The sequence below is a fragment of the Onychomys torridus genome, chromosome 12 (assembly GCF_903995425.1).
Source record: "Onychomys torridus chromosome 12, mOncTor1.1, whole genome shotgun sequence".
NCBI lineage: Eukaryota > Metazoa > Chordata > Mammalia > Rodentia > Cricetidae > Onychomys > Onychomys torridus.
This window is the reverse complement of record NC_050454.1, coordinates 209,749-225,062: the sequence shown is the minus strand read 5'-3', so window position 1 is coordinate 225,062 and position 15,314 is coordinate 209,749. Positions and strand designations below refer to the sequence as shown.

The window sequence follows — 15,314 nt, the reverse complement described above, 5'->3', positions numbered from 1 at the left end:
AACTTGTTCTACAGAGCTATAGTAGGAAGAACAGCCTGAAATTGGGATAAAAACAGACACACTGATTAAATGGAATTGAATGGAAGACTTAGACATAAATCCACACACCTATGAACACCTGAATTTTCTTAAAATAGTCAGAAATACACACTGGGAAAAGGACGGGATCTTCAAAAATGGTGCTGGTGAACCTTGATGGTCTGCCTGTAGAAGACTTCATATAGATCCATAATTATCACCCTGCACAATACTCAAGCCCAAGTGGATCAAAAACCTCAATATAAGGACAAAAGCATAGCAGAAGTCTCTGCAGGCACAGTGATGTGCTGTGGGGAAGAGGATTTGTTAACCTCAGAATGAGGTTCTGCCTTCCAAATGCCACTGTGGTGCTCAGACCTCTAGGTGGAGCCACAGTCACCATGTTTGACCAGGAGACAAAACCTCCAATTGAGGATTTAGGGGATAAAAAGGAAGAACACATTAAACTCAAAGTTATTGGACAGGACAGCAGTGAGTTAACATTTCAAAGTGAAAATGACAACACACCTCAAGTAACTCAAAGATTCATACTGTCAATACAGGAATTCCAATGAATTCACTCAGGTTTCTTTTGAAGGTCAGAGAGTTGCTGATAATCATACTCCAAAATAACAGGGAGTAGAGGAAGAAGATCTGATTGAACTTTATCAGGAAAAAACAGCGGTCATCAGACAGTTTAGATAATTCTTTTTACTTTTTCCTTATCCCTCAATCCTTTTTTATTTTTAAAAATAGTTCTTTCATAATGTGATATTCACAATGAAAACTGAATGCTGGCATTGCATCTCTTTAGACCATCTTGTAATGTGAATTCTATGTTCTAAATTCATTGCTGGTTGGTTTTGTTCTGCTGAGTTTTAGTGATTCAATTTCAGCTCCTTTAATATTGCCCCTATTATTTTAAAGTATTTTATATGAGCACAGAAAGGCCACACTTTTCAGGACTGCATTTTCAGGTTTGTGATGATAAAAAGATCGACCAGTGCATGCTTTCCTGTGAAGTTTCAATTGGCCCTGGAGTTCCAGCATGTGGTTGCTTGACTCCTGGACTGTGGGAGATGGAAGTTTTTCAAAGACCCAAACTGTAGGAAAAATGACCTTTCCTCAGCTTGAAACTACTTTTAAAATCTAAGGATCTGGATCAAAAGAAGAATATCTCGTTTCTAGTCAAGATGATAGATACAGTGACAGTGAGAACAACAACTAACTCCAAAGATGGCATCACTGGAGGAAAAGAAAGCATCGTAATAGTAAGATAGTCAGTCTGGAGATCCTAAGAAAAGTCCTGATTTTCTTTAGCAGTTAGTAATATCACTACTCATGCAGAAGCTTATGCAACAGACACTGCTCCTTTTGATTCTGTTTGTACTTTTTGTCCTGGAACATGGGTTGTCAAGGGACATTGTCTATACCAGCTTCATTAAAATGAACAAAATATGGAACAACTGAAAGAAAAGATCAACATAAAACCAGATAAACAAAACCTGATGGAAGATAAAGTAGGGGATGACCTTGAACAGCCTTGGAAGAGGAGACAACTTCCTGAACAGAATACTGATTATGCTGGCACTAAGATCAACAATTAATACATGGAACCCTGTGAAACTGAAAAGCTTCTGTAAGGCAAAAGACACTGTTATTTAGATGAAGTGGCAGTCTACAGAATGGGAAAAGTTTTTCACTATCTCCACATCCAATAGAGGATTAATATTCTAAATGCATAACAAAATTGAGAAATTAGATATAAAAAAACAAAGAATCCAGATAATAATGGGGTACAGATCTAAACAGAGAATTCTCAATAGACTAAACTGAGATGGCTAAGAAGCATTTTAAAAAATGTTTAACATCCATAGCCATCAGAGGAATTCAATTCAAAACTATCTTGAGAACTTGCAAACTTTAGACCAATAGCTGTGGAACCTGCATGGAACTGGACTAAACCCTCTGCATACAGGAGACAGTTGTGTAGCTGGGTCTGTTTGAGGGACTCCTGACAATGTGATCAGGATCTATCCCTAGTGCATGAGCTGGTTTTCTGGATCCAATACCTATCACCAGATACCTTGTTCACCCCTGATAAAGTGTGGTGGAGCTTGATTCTGCTTCAACTGAATGTACCAGGCTTAGCTGTCCCCCTATGGGAGAACTTAGCCTGATGGAGAAGGGGATGAGGAGTTGGGGAGTGCTGTGGAACAATGCCCTTGTACACTGGTTTAATAAAATGCTTTTTGGCCAGTAGCCAGGCAGGAAGTATAGGTGAAGTGAGCAGACAAAAATGCTGGGAAGAGGAAGGCTGAGTCAGGAGATGCCAGTCCTCTGTACAGGGTACAGTATGTAATGGCACACAGGTAAAGCTAAGGAACACATGGCAACATATAGATTAACAGAAATGGGTTAATTTAAGTGTAAGAGCTAGTCAATATTAAGCCTGAGCTAATGACCAAGCAGTTATAAATAAGATTAAGCCTCTGTGTGTTTACTTGGGGACCGTGATTGAGAGAGATTCGTCCTGACTATTGGCTGGGCAGGACACAGAAAAACTTCCAAGTACAACTGGTGCCCAACACAGGGCTCTCAAATTTCCATAAGGCCTAAAACAGTTTAAAAAGGGCCTCTGAACACACAATAATGGAGCCAAGAACAGCTTTCTACTTCAGGTCTCAAGTGGGTTAAGATATAGAGATGCCAAGGCACAGAGACACTGTGGAGTATGGATTTGAGCTGCAGTATGTGGCTTCACAGCATATGAGCTTGAGTGCAGCATGGCGGATTCCTGCCGTTATAAACAGAGGTGTCTCCAAGCCTTATAATACGCTGCATGGTGGATTTAGCTTTTGCTAATACAGACAAAACAAAACAAAACAAAACAAAAAAGATTTTTGAGCTACATGCTTGTTGATAGAGGCAGAGACCCACCGCTTCCAAGAGTTGGTGGTACACATGGCTCCCAGAGCTAGGTGAAATGTACCACTGCCATATTTGGAAGCTGAGGATGGTGGAGACAGCATCCCAGCAGTTTATCAGTTTAAAATCTCTCCTGGTCAGAGAAGGATTGTAGATTCACAATAAGTCAGATGCAGATGAAACAAAACTCTAAATGGTTTACAATGTATGTAAAAAATGTATGCAGGCTTGGAAGAGAGAGGAAAAAGACTACATGCAGTTATATAAAGAAATAAATAGTCTTAAAAAATAAAGTCTTTAAAGAGACAGTAAAAGTAATATTAAAAAAATAAGCCATGTAAGGATGAAAATCACAAACAGCGTCTGGATTATATTGTCTTTTGCATTTTTAAGTGCAGAAAGACATTTGGTTTAAAAAGGCTGCTGGGTTAAACCAATATGTATATTTTAAAGGTATCTTGACTTCAGAATTTGGATCTAAGTATATGTTGCTTTGGAAAGGAGGCTCTTCCACAGGAAGCAAGAGGCTATGGACTTGTTCCAGTTTAAGATGGATAAGATTTGCTCAAGCCAGACCTCCTGAACTTTAACAGATGTTACCTATCAACAAAAGTTATAGCCAGTCTTCTAAGGACTTGACCATTGTTTTGAATTTTCTCAGGATCCCCGTAAGACTACCAATGCCCCTATCACCAGGAAGTAGCCTAGAACACTATGCTCACATTCCCAAAAACATGGATTATGGATGTTTGTCTTTGTTTAGGTTGTTGGTTACAAGTTGTTATTGGTCATAGCCAGTCTCTTTCTAAAAGAAGAGAGGGGATATGATATATAAATATAGAATATAGATATGATAGGATAAAAGGGTAGATTATTGAATCTACTTTTTTTTTTCTGAGACAGGGTTTCTCTGTGTGGCTTTGGTACCTGTCCTGGAACTCATTCTGTAGAACAAGCTGGCCTTGAACTCACAGAGATCTGCAAGGCTCTGCCTCCTGAGTGCTGGGATAAAAGTGTGTGCCACCACTGTCCAGCTTGAATGTACTTTTAAAGAGCAATAGCTTCTTTAAAAATGTTTTACATTGCTATGTATTTTAGCTTATTGATACAAATTTAAAGTTAATTTTGTTATACTGTATGTATATTTCTACTCTTGTTTAAGGTATTTTTGTGAGAAGTACAGATTTATAATTAGTCTTCTATGAAAGTTGAACTTATAGTCATGTTAATTAAGTTTCCTAGGTATACATAGATATATTTCAATTAGTTGATCTTCAACCACTTCAAAGACCTACAGAATATGGCATTTAAAATGTTTTAAAAAGTTAGACTTTCTGAAGAGTAAGACATGTATGCTCCTGGCAGCACCAATTTACTTCAAAGAGAAAGATGGGTGCCAAAGAAACTCCATATGGAGTTTATGTTCTTCTTAGCAAAAATAGCCATTTGGGCAAGAAACTGCTCTTGCCTGGACTACTGATAATATGTCATATAAACTGTAGTAGCAGGACCCATAAGAAGGTGGCCACTGAACTTTGCAAGGCAAAATGGTTCTTAAGGTTCCTGCTTCATACAGGAGACTGCCAAATATACTCCAGGACACATGGAGAAGTAACTAAAATACTCTAGGCCTGTAGGCTGAAGATGGATGGTCCAACATTGCAGAAGAACTTTGGGTGATTGTCCAGGCAGCCAGCTATCTCTGTCATTCTAGAGTTTTAGAAGTTACTTACAATTCACATCCTGTTTACTTAGGTAATATTATATCCTTCTGAGGTCTTTGATGTAGTTGAAGACTAGATAGTTATAATTATAGTTTCCCTTAGTCATGATAAAAAACAAGTTATATATAAAGCCTTAGACTCACAAATAAAGGATAGATGATAAAATATTTTCTTTAATTTTGCCAAATACAAATAGACTAGATATTGTAACTGTAATGCTTGCTTGATAACTGTTCTATTATATATAATTTTACTATGTTAAGGGCAAAATCATCCTTTTTGATTAGACAGAAAAGAGGAAATGCTGTGGAATAATTCCCTTGTACATTGGTTTAGTAAAAAGCAGATTGGCCAGTAGTCAGGTAGGAAGTATAGGTGGAGCAATCAGACAATAGAATTCTGGGAAGAGGAAGGCAAAGTCAGGAGATGCCAGCCTGCTCTCCAAGGAGCAGCATTTAATGGCACACAAGTAAAGTCATGGAACACACGGTGAAATATAGATTTACAGAAATGAGTTAATTTAAGTGTAAGAGCCAGTCAGTAATAAGCCAAGCTAATGGCCAAGCAGTTATCAATAATATTAAACTTCTGTATGTTTACTTGAGGAATGTGAGTGGGAGAGATTCATCCTGACCATCAGCCAGCCAGGACACAGTAAACCTTCTAAGTACAGGTTGGGGGGGGGAGTGGAGGAGGAGTGGAAGGAGGGATGAGAGAGAGATCTGTGGTTAGTATGCAAAATGAATAAAAAAAGATTAAAAGGAAAAAAATCCCTTGAGCTTCCATCTTATGCCTGCCAGAATGGCTAAGATCAAAACACCAATCACAGCTCATAATGGCAATGATGCGGAACAAGGGGAACACCCCTTCACTGCTGGTGGGAGTGAAAACTTGTATAGCTACTGTGGAAAACAGTGTGGCATTTCCTCAGAAAGTTGGGCATTGATCTACCTCAAGAATAGTACTATCCTACCACAGGGACACTCACCCAACCATGTTCATTATAGCTTTATTCATAATAGCCATTAACTGGAAACAACCAAGATGTTCTTCAACAAAAGAATGGATAATGATCCAGCTGGGATCTCCGGCTCCCCTAAGCTTTCTTTCCCTTGAACCTTGCCCTTCATTACTCCCACTGTCATCCAGGTTGTTCATGTAGATCTCATCCATTTGTCTGTCATTGGGTGATCCCTGTGTCTTTTCTAGGGTCTTGTTTTCTAGGTAGCCCCCCTGGAGTTGTGTAGCAATCTAGTCATCTTTTTTTTTTTTTTTTTTACATCTAGTATCCTCCTATGAGTGAGTAAATACCATGTTTGTCTATTGGTGAAATTATTAAGGCCACTCCACTAGTTAAAAAGGAGGTTTATTTTGTGGGGTAACTTACAAATGAAGGGGTAGGTTGCAGGGTCTGGCAAAGGTATAGTGCAGTCCAACGGTGTTCTCTGGAGAACTCTGCTCAGTCTACCTCCAGCATCCAGGGTCCTGGAAGCAAGAGAAAGACCTCCTCCCAATCCTTGGTCTTCCGCGTCCTCCTCCACCCTGCCTTGTGGGTGTGACCATTACCGAAGCCTCAATTGGAACTTCCAGGCAAATGCTGGGATGGCTATCCACTACATTTGTCTTTCTGAGTCTGGGTTACTTCACTCAGGATGATTTTTTCTAGATCCATCTATTTGCATGCAAACCTCACGATGTCATGGTTTTTCTCTGCTGAGTAGTACTCCATTGTGTATATGTACCATATTTTCTTTATCCATTCTTCAGTTGAAGGGCATCTAGGTTGTTTCCAGATTCTGGCTATTACAAACAATGCTGATATGAACATAGCTGAGCAAATGCCCTTGTAGTATCATTGAGCATTCCTTGGGTATATGCCCAAGAGTGGTGTAGCTTGGTCTTAGGGGAGAGGGATTCCCAGTTTTCTAAGGAAGTGCCATATTGATTTCCAAAGTGGCTGTACAAGCTTTCATTCCCACCAGCAGTGGAGGAGAGTTCCCCTTGCTCCACATCCTCTCCAGAATAAGCTGTCTTCTGTGTTTTTGATCTTAGCCATTCTGAGAGGTGTAAGGTGGTATCTCAGAGTCATTTTGATTTGCATTTACCGGATAATTAGAGATGTTGAGCAATTCCTTAAATGTCTTTCAGCCATTTGAGCTTCCTCTGTAGAAAGCTTAGGGGAACAGCAGATCCCAGCTGGATCAAGAACAGAAAGGCAGAACGAGGAATAGCATACCATGATAAATGAAGACCACATGAGAACAGGAAGAAGCAAAGGGCTAGAGATGTCCCCAGAAATCCACAATGATACATCCTTTGTAGACTACTGGCAATGGTGGAGACAAAGCCTGATCTGACCTAGTCTGGTGATCAGATGGCCAAACACCATAATGGTCGTGCTGGAACTCTCATCCAATAACTGATGGAAGTTGATACAGAGATCCTTGGCCAGGCCCCAGGTAGAGCTCCAGGAGTCCAATTGTCAAGAACGAGGAGGGACTGTAAGAGTGTGAATTGTTGAGACCAAGATTGGAAAAGCACAGGGACAAATAGCCAAATGAATGGAAACAAATGAATTATGAAACAAAAGCTGTGGATCCCCCAACTGGGTCAGGCCCTCTGAATAAGTGAGACAACTGAATAGTTTGAACTGTTTGGGAGGCATCCAGGCTGTGGGACCCGGACTGGTCCTGAGTGCTTAAGCTGGCTGTTTGGAACCTTGGGCTTACTCAGGGACACTTTGCTCAGCTTGGAACTAAGGGCCTGGACATGCATGTAATGAATCCACCAGGTTGAATTGAATCCCCAGGGGAATCTTGGCCCTAGAGGAGATGGGAACTGAGGGGAGGTGCTGGGGAGAAGGTGGGGGGGGCAGGAGGAGGAAGGGCAGAGGAACCCATGGCTGATGTGTAAAATTAAAACATAAATATAATAAATAAAAAGGATAAAAAATAAAAAAAAGAATGGATAATGAAAATGGGTAATTTACAAAATGAAGTTTTACTCAGGTATTTAAAAATGGGAACAGAAATTTGCAGAAAAATTAATGTAACTAGGAAAAAATCAGGCTGAGTGAGGTAACCTTGCACTAGAAAGATACATATGATATATTATATATGTGTGTATATATATACATACATATATATATATATATATATATATATATATATATATATATATAAAACTTTTAAGTGGATCTTAGCTGTTAAGCATATGAAAGCTATAATCCATAGACCCAGAAAGTTTAGGTAACAGGAATGGTCAAGGGGCAAATATGGATCTCCATGGGAGGACAAGTAGAATAAATTTTATATGTAGAGTTGGGGTAGGTCAGAACAGGGGCACGTGTAGCAGGTGGAAAGCAGGAGAAAATATAGGGTAGAGAAAGACAATGGTGTGGAGAGACAGATGTATTTGAGGGGTATTTGAGGGATGATATGGAAATCTACTTTAATGGAAACTTTCAAAAATACATGAAGGTGATCCTAATAAAGTCTTCTAATAATGGGGGAAGCAAAGTTTCAACTAGCTATCTCTTGTCATCAAATGAGGCTTCTAGTAATGGAACTGGGTTACATTGAATTGGATTATCGGCCAATGGAATTACATGGAAACCCCAAATAATCCAGGATGTTGCTCAGATGATGGATTTCTTTCTACAAACTGACAGCAGCGTCCCATTGCCGAGAACAATACCCAACACAACTCACTGAACTTGGAGAAGTCAAGCTGGTGCCCACATGGAGCCTTCACCCCTATGTTATAGACTCTTTTGTGTGAAAGGTACTCAGCAGGCTACCAAAGTGGGGATGATATATACATCAATACAGCCACAGAAACTTTGACCTACAATCTGTATTGCCTGCAAAGTATGTGAGGGAAATGGTGGCAAAGAACTTGTAGGAAGAGCCAGCTAATGTGTGATTTGACTTTTCCATACTCCATGAGACAGAAACCATAACCTACATGGTTAAATTAATCAAGAACCAGAAACTAGGTAGTCTAGAGAACTAGGGGAAAACCAAATACTGCTCATTTTCTAAAAAGTATCAATAAAATGTTTCCTCTTGAGATTCTTCTATATTCATAGACCAGTGCCTTATTCAATCATCATCAGAGAGGCTTCCTTGGCAGCAAATGGGAAGAGATACAGAAAATAGCAAACAGACATTATGGGGAGAGAGAGTCTCAATATAACATAGCCATCAAATCCCTCCCCTCAGAGCTCATGCAATCCAGCTGCAGAGGAGACAGAAAAAATATAAGGGCCAGAATGGAGGGAGGAGAGGATTAGGAGGACAAGGACCTCCAAGTCAGCTATGCAAGGTGCTTATGAACTCACAGAAGTTGAAGCAGAAAGCACAGGGTCTATGTGGGTCTATACCAGGTCCTCTGCATATATATTATAGCTATTAGCTTAGTATTTTTATGGGACTCCTGGCTATTAGCATGAGTATGTCCCTGACTCTTTGGCTTCCTCTTGGGACTCCTTTCCTCTTGTTGGTTTGCTATATCCAACTTCAATATGATGGTGTTTATTTATCTTTTTATATTTTATTTATCATGTTTGGTTGTTATCTCTTAGGAGCCTGTCATTTTCTAATGAGAGACAGAAAGAGAATGGATGCAGAGGTGGGAGGGGAGGCAAAATGAGAGGAGTGGGGAGGAGTAGAGGGAGAGGAAGCAACAACTGAGATATAATGTGAGGAAAGAATCTATTTTAAATAAAATAAAAAATAAAACAAAGAGAAACCAATAACAAATGTTTAATAAAGATATGTAGATAAATACTAGAGGTCATTTTTGTGTCATTCCCAAAAGTTAGAGGAACCTGAGCTGTCTTATACCTGAAGATATGCAGCTCCAACCACACTCAGATAGCCATTTTTGGTACTGTTCCATAGGTGTCCTGTTGAAACTGCTCACTATTCCAGGCAAGAGGCAGCCAAAGCCCCTCACTTCTACCTCACCTGTGGGTCCTAGTACTGACAACCCTAGTCACTGTGTTGACCTCACAAATCTTCCTTGAGGATCTTAAATAATGCTTGTCTAAAACTTTAAAATATTTAGCAGACTGGTATTTAAAAGCATTGGCTCTGCTCAGAGCCTTGGGCATCCCCAGCATCCTGAGTATATTTTGCAAAATACCAGGCCATTGTGCTACCACCTATTATACCTGTACCACAGCTCCTCTCTGACACTCAGGGAAGAATGTTGCCACAAGGGGACTGAACCAGGTACGACATTCCATCTTGGGTCTTTACTTCTTCACTGACATCTCATCCCCAGTACATTATTCCTTCTATGTGACTCCCTAAGAATATCCATTCTCCCCATTCAAGGAGAGAGATCATGACTGTGGTTCTATCTCTGACTTCACACAAGATCAAATAGGGTGTGGGTATTGAGAGAGGGGACTTGGAATACTACTCAAAATTGGTGGTCTTTATCTACATGTGGTGGTCACAATCTCTGTGGTCAGGGCACAGAAAGGGGTTTCTTTCTCAAAGCCACAGTTCATGATAGACTCTTTTAACTTGCAAGACTTCAGGCATCAGACTGATTCTTCTTTGGTGATACCTTTGATCTAGAAGGATGAGGTAATCCCTGGACTCAGTACTTACATGTTGTTTCCTCATACCATCCTGGCCCATGTCTTGGGGCTGGACTATTTAGACCTCTGTGTTCCAGGTTCTTCTTAACAACTGTTCCAGGAGTCATAGGATATGGGGCTCCCAAACAGTACTGGGAGATGATGAAGTCCTGAGCCATGACAATGTCAGAAACCCCAATGCCTCAGACTCATGGAAATGGCAAAGTCTTTCCCTATTCAGGTTCAGGGGGATGGCAAGGCATTCTTCTAGTCCATGTACAAATATTAACAGTATGTGCAGAAAATATCAGCCAAAGCCTCTCCTTCCCCAATGACTGCAGCCAGATACTGATCCCCTGTAGAGACTTCCTATGAAGAATTGCCAAACCTGGCTCCTTGTTCAGCAGTATACTTTAATGGTACTTCTGCCTCTTCAATTTGGATGTACAAAATAAATATTCAGTGTTTCATGGCTGCTGGTATGTGTTCATCAGAGCACAGCGTCCACCAAACCCAGCTTTTCTGTATGTGTATTACATGTGTGTCTGTCTTTCTTCATTCCCTGGTCAAGCCACGTTCAAGCTGTGCAGGTAATGGGAACATACACACTACAGGAGAAAGAAGAGTGACCTCTACCACTCAACACAAAATAACCTGAAGCTAGAAGGGGTCCACTCAAGGAACATTGTTATCTGTCACAAGAGCCATGGGGTCCATGTCCCGGCCTTATGGTGTCTTCCTTCATACTCCACACCCTTGATTATCTGGTGAATGAATATTTGGCATTGTCTGGTTCTTCCTTTGCAATCTACCAAGTGAAGTCCTCCATATCAATTTTCCATACACACTGGCTTTGGTAGATTCTTCTCCAACCCAGATCTTTGAGTATAGATGAATTTCTAAGCAGTCTTATTAAATAAAAAAACAGAGCCAAATATAGGGGCAAAAGCCTTAGAGACCAGGAAAATAGTGACTGCCACCAGCTAACCTTAACTAACCATGCCACCATAGCTTTCCAAGAGAAGCTACTTTCTGTCTACCCAGGCTTTTATTGCCTTGCTGTTCTGCCCTCTCATTGGCTCTTAGCCCAGCTATCTCACTTCCTTGTCACTGCCTGTCTATACAGACTTCCAGGTCTCTATAGTTGGTACTGGGATTAAAGGCATGTGTCACCACACTTGGCTCTGTTCCCTAGTGTGTCCTTGAACACACAGAGACCCTGTCTGCCAAGTGATCAGGTTAAAGGCATGTACTTTCACTGCCTGACTTCTGTGTTAATGGCTTGCTATTTTCTCTGATCTCTAGGCAAATTGTATTTATTAACATACAAATAAAATATCACCATATTTCAGCACAAATAAAATATCACTATGTTTCCACTTTTTGTCTAATAAAAATAAAAAATAATAAAAAGTTATAATATAAGAAAAACTATATGTAAAAGGTACAATAACTATAAAATATATATATATATATATATATATATATATATATATATACAAGCAATGAATACACCAACAATGTCTAGTCCATTTCTGTAGATATAACCATCTTGTTAAATAAGAAACACAGATCCAATTGCAGACTTAAAAGCCAAGAGGCCAGAGCAATAGCTGAGAGCTGAAAACCTTACCCTTCACTGCTTCTGCTGTCTTTCCTCTCTGCAAGAGAGCTACTTCTGTGTGTTTTTTATTTTTTATAGACTTTCTGTTCTGCTTTCTCATTGGTTGTAAACCCAGCCACATGACCTCCTTGTCACTGCCTGTCTGTACAGACCGCCAGGTCTTCTATGGTTGGTATTGAGATTAAAGGCATGTGTCATCGCCATGCTGGCTATATCCTTGAACACACAGAGATCCACCTAGCTCTTCCTCCCAAGTGCTGGGATTAAAGGCATGCACCACCACCACCCAGCTTCTGCTATGGCTTGCTCTGACCCTAAGGCAACTTTATTAATATACAAATAAAATCACATTTTACAAATAAAGCATCACCACACATTTGCATTTGACAAATTCACAAAAAAATTTCCATTATCATTCTATTTTTGTAAGTCCAAAATGTACCTAATTCCCTTTCTATCCTAATTTGAATTACCAACAGAAAGCTATCCTATGATGTCTTTCAAACTTATATACTTACACTTCTTTTTTCTAAAATTTCTTAACAAGGAAAATTGTTACTACAACTATCTAATCTTCGACCTTAGAGACCCAAGAAGGAAATAGTATTACCTAGTAAAACAGGAAGTACAAACAAGTGACTTCCAAAAAAAATATGAGTTGACAGAAATAGCCAGCTGCCTGGACAGTCACTCAAGGTTTCTCCACAATGTTGGGACATGATCTTCTGCCTACATGCTTAGTGTATCTGATAGAATCATCTATGAAGTAGGATATACATAAGGCCTGGAGTTTGACCTCACATTCACTGTGAGTATTTCATGTACCAGATAAATCTGAACTCCACCATGTCCTGTCATGATTCAGGTTTTTAAATTCCAGAAAGTGCTGATGTTTTTGGAATTTGCCTGCCCATTCTTCTTGGCTTGTGGATGGCTTCATCTCCTTTATTAAATACAAGTCTACCACTGAGAGATTAGACTCCATCAGCCTAGTTATTATTTCAAGAATAACTGTTTCAGCTACTATTTCACTGCAAACCAGAAGCCATAGATCCATTGCCTGTTCAGTTGCCTTCCAAGAAAGGGCATTGTACCTTTTCTGGATTGCAAAGCTGCTTCAGTGATGGTGACATATTTTTCTGGCCTCAGAGGATGCCTGTTGCTAAAGTCACAACCACCCTTGTTTTACCAAGGATCGGTAGTCCTTTGTTTTGTGCCTCTTTGGCTCTTTTGGATAGCATACTGTCAGCAGTCCATGTGAAGGCACTTTGTTTCTCTGTGGCTAACTTTTGTCACAAAAAAAAATTAACCCCATAAGCAGTTTCTTCAATGCCCATATCTTCTTTGAAGTACATTGGTGCTGCCAGGAGCGAACATTTCTCATAGTCATAAAAAATTATAACTTATTAAAACATTTTAATGCCACATTCTATAGTCTCTAACGGGTTTGAAGATGACCTATGTATCTAAAATATATCTCTGCTTAACCTTGAAAACACCTAATGTGACTACAAGTTTGATTATAATATCTAACTAGTAATTCTCATTTCTTTATATCCTAATAGTTGATAATAATAACATGCAAGAATTAGCAAATTGCATTACATTGTTAAATGAACTGTATAAGTACACTACCCTGAACAAGATTAGAGATATACATAAAACATTTTCTAACAATATCAATCTCAACATATAAAATTTGTATAAAATATAGAAAAATCCATTTCGATGTATTTAAAACTAGTAGTTGTCTTTTAAAAGTAGATTCAGATCCTGGGTGAGGTAACCCAGACTCAGAAGGACAAACATGGTATGTACTCACTCATAGGAGGATACTAGATGTAAAACAAAGATGACTAGACTGCTACACAACTCCAGGGAGGCTACCTAGAAAATGGGACAATAGGAAAGACCCAGGGATCACCCAATGACAGAGAAATGGATGAGATCTACATGAACAACCTGGATGACAGTGGGGGTAATGAAGGGCAGGCAAGGTTTGATGAAAAGAAAGCTTAGGGAAGCAGGAGATCCCAGCTGGATCCAGAACAGAAAGGGAGAACAAGGAATAACAGACCATGATAAATGAAGACCACATTAGAACAGGAATAGGCACAGTGTTGGAGAGGTCCCCTTAAATCCACAATGATACATCCTCTGTAGACTGCTGGCAATGGTCGAGAGAAAGCCTGATCTGACCTAGTCTGGTGATCAGATGGCCAAACACCAGAGATCCTCAGCCAGGCCCCAGGTGGAGCTCCAGGTGTCCAATTGTGGAGAAAGAGGAGGGACTGTAAGAGCGTGAATTGTTGAGCCCAAGATTGGAAAAGCACAGGGACAAATAGCCAAACGAATGGAAGCACATGAATTATGAACCAAAGGCTGTGGAGCCCCCAGCTGGATCAGGCCCTCTGGATAACTGAGACAGTTGAATAGCTTGAATAGCTGTTTGGGCGGCATCCAGGCTGTGGGACCGGTACATGTCCTTAGTGCATGAGCTGGCTGTTTGGAACCTTGGGCTTACACAGGGACACTTTGCTCAGCCTGGAAAGAGGGGACTGGACCTGCCTGTACTGAATCCACCAGGTTTAAATGAATCCCCAGAGGAGTCTTGGCCCTGGAGGAGATGAGAATAGAGGGGAGGGGATGGGAAGGTGGTGTGGGTGCGGGAGTGGGGAGGACAGGGGAACCCATGGCTGATGTGTAAAATTAAAACACAAATATAATAATAATAATAATAAACAAATAAATGTAGATTAAAAAATCTATCTTTTATCTATATCATAGCTATATCCTCTATGATTTATTTTCAGAGTAGATTCAATAATCTACATCTTATCTATATCTACTTTTTTAAAACAAGAACCTTAAATCTAATCTCTTTTCTTTATTCCTTTCCCTGACCATTAACAACAAAGCTTGTAACCAACCCTACTAAACAATGACAACTATTCCAAACCTGAAACCCATTGAATGATAAAAATCCTCCCACCCCCTCCCACCTTTTCTAGAAGATTTGTCCTTTTTTTCACATGTCTCATTTGTTCAGTGTTCTTCAGATTCCTTAGCCTTCATTCTCCTTAAAGACAAAAACAAAAACCTTCCCCCAAGACTACTTTTGGGGAGGTTCCCTTTTGGCAAGTTATATCTGATTAAATGAAAAGCATTTGTTAGTGGTATAAGTTAGTTTAAATTGGATGGTCACCACATGGTAAGTAAGGTCTCTGTGTGTTCAAGGTCACACTAGGGAACAGAGCCAAGTGAAGTGACACACACCTAGAAGGTAAAATAGCCAAAATACAATCCTGCTTTGGACCCACATGATTCACATGTCCGTCCTGTGCTTTCTCTTTCACTCTTCATATCAAGAGGTCTCTCTTGCTCAAATCAACATTTATCAATTTTCCTATAGAAACAAAAGTAAAAC

General features: G+C 39.8%; 1 pseudogene; it reads left to right on the top strand.

Annotated features, from left to right (window-relative positions):
• Positions 1–419: 419 nt before the first annotated feature.
• On the top strand, positions 420–723 carry LOC118594216 (annotated as a pseudogene).
• The last annotated feature ends 14,591 nt before the right edge of the window (positions 724–15,314 follow it).